This window comes from Chionomys nivalis, chromosome 3, assembly GCF_950005125.1.
Source record: "Chionomys nivalis chromosome 3, mChiNiv1.1, whole genome shotgun sequence".
Lineage (NCBI taxonomy): Eukaryota > Metazoa > Chordata > Mammalia > Rodentia > Cricetidae > Chionomys > Chionomys nivalis.
In genome coordinates, this window is record NC_080088.1 from 120,130,752 (window position 1) to 120,137,412 (window position 6,661).

A 6,661-nucleotide genomic window follows, 5' to 3' on the forward strand; every position below is an offset into this window, starting at 1 on the left:
AAAAAATGATTAATGGGGATGGAGAGATGGTTCAGTGGATAAGAGCACTGGCTGCTTTTTCAGAGGACCCAGATTCGGTTCCCAACACCCACATGGTGGCACACAGCCATCTGTGACTCTAGTCTAGGGGATGTGGCACCCTCTTCTGGCTTCCTATGATACCAGGCATGCATACATACATGCCGACAACCACTCATATACACAATAAAATAAAAATATTATTACTGTGTGTGTGCACATGCCACAGTTCAGGGGGATTGGGAGGGGAGTGAACAATTTTGTGAGTCAGTCCTCTCCTCTACTTTTACATGGTTCAAGGAGTTGAACTCAGGGTGCCACGCTTGTGTGGCCAGCACCTTACTCTTGGAGCCATCTTGCAGACTTTGCCTTCTGTGAGTTTGTTTTCCTTGTCTCAGGTACTAACAGAGAGTTTCTCTGTTTAGTCCTAACTGTACTGGAACTCACTGAGATCCACCTGCCTCTGCCTCCCAAGGGCTGGGATAAAGGCTCAAGTAAAAAGGGATCTTAACTCCCACAGATTCTTTGTCATATATGTGTATTCATATATGTCTCTATATATAATGAATACTTCCTACTAATCTTTTTCTTTTTTAACTTATTTTTTATTTTTAAATTGTATATGTGTGTGCATATCTGTATTTGTGTTTGTTCACATGAATGCAGGTGCCTGTAGAGCCCAGAGATGTTGGGTACCCTGGGGCTGGAGGCACCTGGTACGGATGCTGGAACCTGAACTCAGGTCCTCTGCATGAGAGCAGCTTGTGCCCCTAACTGCTGAACTGTCTCTCAGGCCCTAATTTTTTTGACCCCTGAGACAGGGTCTTACTATATGGTAGGATTGGCTCTGAGTTCCTGATTCTTCTGCTGCAGTCCGCAGTGCTGGAATTACAGGCATGTATCATTACACATGGTAAAAACATACCATTTTTGAGGCTCATCCACATTCTGACATATATAAGCATTTGATTTCTTCTCATAACTGAACACTCTTCAACTGTATGGATATACCATAGTTAGTTAGCCTTTCTAATTTGTAGCATCTTGTGATTTTAATTTGTACTTCATCACCTAGACATCTGAGCATCTTTGCATGTGATTATTGGCTATTTGCATATCTTTTGTGGAGTTTGCTTTTATTAAGCTTGAACTGATTCTTTGACAGCTTCATAAGACATATATAATGTGTCTTAATGACATCCACTCCCTGCTCCTTCAGACCTCACAACACATCCCCCCCTCCCAGTTTTAAGGCTCAGGCCAACTTATTTGCATCCCCCTTCTGTTTTGTACTAGTGATGGAGGCCGGCCTTGCAAAATTAACATGTCACTGCGCTGTCCCCCAACCCCCACATACAGCTGTAGACACTATTGTGAGTGGGTTCCTATGCGCCAAGTGCATGTTTGGTTCTGGTGGAGAAAGAGAACAGGCCGGCGTACCCATAAAAACAAGTTCAGTTTTGTCCAATTCCAGATTTCCTGCTCACCTTAAGGTCCTGGGAGGCCCTTGCTCATCGTCTCCGGAATTCCCGTGAGAGTTGGTCAGGACGTGGATGCTTGCTGGCAGACAGATGTGGCTTCACATGAGCAGACCTGGAGGAAGAACCCGCGTCTTCCATCCTTAGAACAGCCCCGGTTGGCCATCTCAAGTGTCATAAGCATGTTGCCACCAATTGTCACTCTTTAATATCCAAACAGGAAGGGGGTGGGGGAGAGTTTGGACTTGAACCCAGGTTCACCTTCTGCTTACTGCGCTCAGAGCCTGGCTCCAGATTAGGGCTCAGGTCTTCTACCCCATCTGCTCTCTGCCTCTTCTCTCTTCCTCGAGGACGTCTGTATGGGGTAGAGGGTCAGGATGGCCGAAAAGGTAGCCAAGCCTGGACTTGGGACCGCTAACACCACAGGAAGGACGCTCTCCTTGCCTGCAGGGGACGGACCCTGAGTGCCACTTTGCCTCCCAGCTCCTGCCCCTCCTCCTCCCTCAGCCCCTGTAGTTGGGGCTGAGCCGGAATCCGTGGGGAAAGGAGCGGGATTTCGGCTAAATATACACCAGGCTGTTCTAGAATCCAAATAGAACAAAGGAGCAGGGTGTTAAGTTGATTTTTATAAATAAAGAGAGAGGGAGTGAGAGAATATTTTTTCGAGATGTTTAATAAAATCGCCTTGTGAAGAGGCAGGAAAATCACTGGGCTGCGGTGGGAGGCTTCGGAGGAGGACGGGAGGGAGGGAGAGAGTGGGGGATGCGGCTTCCTTGCTGCCGGGATCCATCCCTTTCCTGCCACCAGGGAGGGACAGTGGCGAGGAGAGGCGCAAAGAGGTAAGGGGAGCGCAGGAGGGTCCACGGCAAGAGGAGGAAAGAAGTGAGGATTACCGGCCCTAACAGTTACTGTGTGCTGAGCGGCAAATGCCAAGTCCTGCGCCAGCTCTCTGCCTGGTCCCTGCGCCAATGATGTGAAGTTCTTGGCCACCGGAGCTGTGCGATCTGCCCCAGCTATCCTCTGACTTCACCTCCCCCGTTTCTCCCTTGCTCTCTGCCCCCAGTTCTACACACCAAACTCATGCTGCGCCCGAGGCTTGCACCTACCTCACAGCCGGCTCTTATCACCCATTACTTAAAATGAAGGGCACTTTTTGTCTGTTTTTTTTTTTTTTTTTTTTTTTTTTTTTTTTTTGAAACAGGGTCTATCTATGTAGCTCTGGCTGTCCTAGAACTCACCGTGTAGACCAGGCTGTCCTCAGACTCACAGGGATCCACCCCCTTCTGCCTCTGCATGCTGGGATTGAAAGTGTGCACCCCCACACCCTGGCTCAAATGTCGCTGACTGCCTTATTAAAAAAGAAGCCCCCTTCTCCTGCAGTGTGAATAGCAGCCCCTTGTCCATTGTTTTTGTTTGTTTGTTTGTGTGTGTGCGCACATCATATGCACACTAAATTTTTTTTAATTAATTTATTTATTAAAGATTTCTGCCTCCTCCCCACCACCGCCTCCCATTTCCCTCCCCCTCCCCCAATTAAGTCCCCCTCCCTCGTCAGCCCGAAGAGCAATCAGGGTTCCCTGCCCTGTGGGAAGTCCAAGGACCACCCACCTCCATCCAGGTCTATTAAGGTGAGCATCCAAACTGCCTAGGCTCCCACATAGCCCTTCCGAAATCATGCGTTTGCTTGTTATGTCTCGGTGTGTCCCCTCACCCAAGTAGCAGTTCCCAAAGACAGAGGCTGTGACCACCTACTGCATGGTGCCTGGTCCTGTGGCAGGCAATAGAGACTATTTAAAATGGACTAGCACAAAGCTCAGAGAGAGGAAGGTACTTGCCCAAGGTCACACAGCTAGAAAATGACAGAGCCAGGTGAGAAACCAGATTTGTCTGATACCCCAAATGTATACCTTTCTACTCGGTCAGGCCTCTAACATGGTGGAGGGACTTTAAGGGGATTCATTAGGAATGTGCAGATTAGAAAGGGCAATATGAGCAGACAGAACCCTGGAAGAGCAAAGGGTATTGGGACCAGTGGAGCCAAATTCTTACCAAAACATTTCTCCTTAAATAATGTGGATAGCCCAGGCTTGGTGGCGCATGCCTTTAATCCCAGCACTCAGGAGGCAGAGGCAGGTGAAACTCTATGAGTTAGAGGCCAGCCTGGTCTACAGAGGGAGTTCAAAGATAACCAGGGCTGCATAGAGAGACCCTATCTCAAAAAATAGGGAGAAAAAACAATCCCTGTGTGAGACTGATGACTCACTTGCTGCCAAGCCGAAAGCCTTGCACTAAACCCCTGTGACCCACACAGTCCTCAAGTGTCCTCTGGCTTCCACAGACACCTCAGGGCACGCATACATCACTCTCATAAATAATCAACATAACTGAGAAAGAAAAAGTGGCAATGCACCAGATACAGAGAAATAGGGGCTGGAGAGAGGACTCAGCTAGCAAGAGCTTGCATTACTCCGGCTGGAGTCTGGTTCCGGGCACCCACATCAGGCCACTCAGAACTGCCTGTAATTCCAGCTCCTGGGCCTCTGTCGCCCTCTTCTGGCCTCCAAGGGTACCTACATTCACATTCACATACACACATAACTAAATAAAAATAAATTAAAAATATAAAGAAATGATAAACTTTTTAAAAAAAACTTGAGATGTTTCATCGTGTACCTCAAACTCTCCGATCTTCCAGCTTCTGCCTTTTAAGCACTGGAAATATAGGCTTGAGCCAATGTGCCTGAATTAGTCATCTTTATGGGAAGCCTGGGGGTGTAGCTCCCTTGGTAGCGTGCTTGCCTAGCGTTAGTGAAGCCCTGGCTTCTATCCCCATTACCACATAAACCAGACAAGATTGCTCACACTCCTTATCCAGTTCTCTGAAAGTTGGAGGCAGGAGGATCAGAGGTTCCAGGTTCCTCATCTGTATCATGAATTCAAGGTCAGCCTGGGCTCCAGGAGACCCTGTCTTTAAAACAACAGAACCCTATCCTTGGGGGCATAGTGGAGTAGCAGGGAGCCTCTCACCTTGCAGGCTGATGCTGCGGCCAGGGGAGGCCGAAGACACCCACTCCTTTTGTACTGTAGTCCTCCGCTTCCGCACACAGCGTCTGCTTGTGTCTTTGAGCCTCCGGCAATATGACTGTGTCTTTCTGTTGACTACAGATTTCACCATCTGGGGTACAGTGTGGCCTCGGACAAATCATGTAGTTCTCTCCCAGACTCGGTTTCCGTATATGGTGGACTGTGAGACTCAGTCTAGAAGACTGGAAATATTTGAGATCAGGATTTTGTGCTTCAGGGTCAAGGCAGGTGTGAGAGGACCAATGGACACTTTTATTTTTTTAATTTTTTGAGACAGGGTTTCTCTGTAACTTTGGAGCATACCCTGGAACTCACTCTGTAGACTATACTGGCCTCGAACTCACAACGATCTGCTTGCCTCTGTCTCCTGAGTGCTGGGATTAAAGATGTGCGCCACCACCACATGGCTGCTGTCTTCTTGTCATTTACGTCTTGTCATTTACGTCATTTACGTCTGAGCATTACAATTGAGCACCAGGGCCGTTACTCCATTAGTTGGGCAGCTACTGCCTGCCACAGTTGGGCTGCACGTTGGATTCTGACATCATACACTTTCTCAGAGCAGGTGAGGTCGTCATCATTTTCCAAATGAGGCTCCTATGAGTGAGGCAAAGGTCACAGGGTTGCAGAACTTCCAGAGCCAAGCTAGGACGGCTCAGTGATTTAAGGCACATACCACTGAGCCTGAGGATCTGTGTTCGATCCGTGAACCTACATGGGTGGCGGAGACTCCCGAAAACTATCCTCTGACCTCTACACGTGTTTTGTGACATGAGAATGCACCCCCCACCCCCCCACACACACCCTAATTTTAAAAAAAGTCTGGGCAGTGGTGGCTCACACCTTTAATCCAGCACGCGGAGGCAGAGGCAGGTGGATCTCTGCGAGGTCAATGCCTGCCTGGTCCAGAGTGAGTTCCAGGGCAGCCAGGGGAAAATACTGTCTCAAACAAAACAAAGCAAAACAAAACACAAGCACAAACAAAAAGAAGTCAAAATTTGGGCCTGAAATCCAGGCAGGACCAGCTATAGATACTGAGTTGAAATATTATACAACCCTGTGTGTCCCAGATCTAAGAGACAGTCATCTTCCTGATGCTCCAGAAAGGACCAGGGAGAAGGAAGAAGTGTGTGTGTGTGTGGGGGGGGGGTCATGGTTAGAAACGGAGGCCCTGCCTTGGTTAAGCAGTAAGAGGGGATGTCCCAGGCGGGGTATCTGACAGTGGGAGCATTGCTGCAGCTGGGGGGGGGGGGTGCTCTGGCTCTGCAGCACTGACTCACACAGCGTCTCAGTTCCCTTCCCTGCTACAGGGGAGGCTATTTATAACCTGCAGGTTCCCAAGCCTCCGGGTACAGAGCCCTGCAGCTACCTGGGGTCATTCTCCAGGGCTGCAGGGAGGTGTGGGCAAGGTCAAAGCTAAGAATGCATCCTCTCTGCTCTGGCTCCATAGGCAGCACAGAAAACACACTCAACTGACCAGGGTCACTCTGGGGATGTCCAGCTTACCTAGGCAGGTGGCTTCTAAGTGGCATGAATGGATGGATGGATGGATGGATGGATGGATGGATGGATGGATGATGTGTGGGTGGGTGGATGTGTGGGTGGGTGGGTGGATGGGTGGTGGGTGGGTGGATGGATGGGTGGAGTGGGTGGGTGGATGTGTGGGTGGGTGGGTGGTGGGTGGACAGAAATAGCATCTGCCTTTTACTTGGTTAGATAATTCTCTAGCTTAGCTTTCCCTGTGGGTTTCCTATCTTCTTTGAAGCCAAAGACTTGTTTTCTGTTTTAGGCAAGGTCTCACTGAGTAGACCAGGCTGGTCTCAAACTTACAGACATCCTCCTGCCTCTACCTCCCAATATGGGGACTAAAGGTGTATTCTACCATGTCCAGTCACGGAGCCAAAGTCTTTATGGTGCCTACAAAGTGCCTACGTTCCCTCCCTTGTCCGCCGACTGTACCCTCCTCACCCTCTGCTCCAGCATCCTCCATTTTCCTCCTAGGAACACATCATGGCCTCAAGCTTTGCTCTATTTCCTTGTTCAAAGACATTCTCCCTTCAGAGACATTTCCCTCCCAGTCC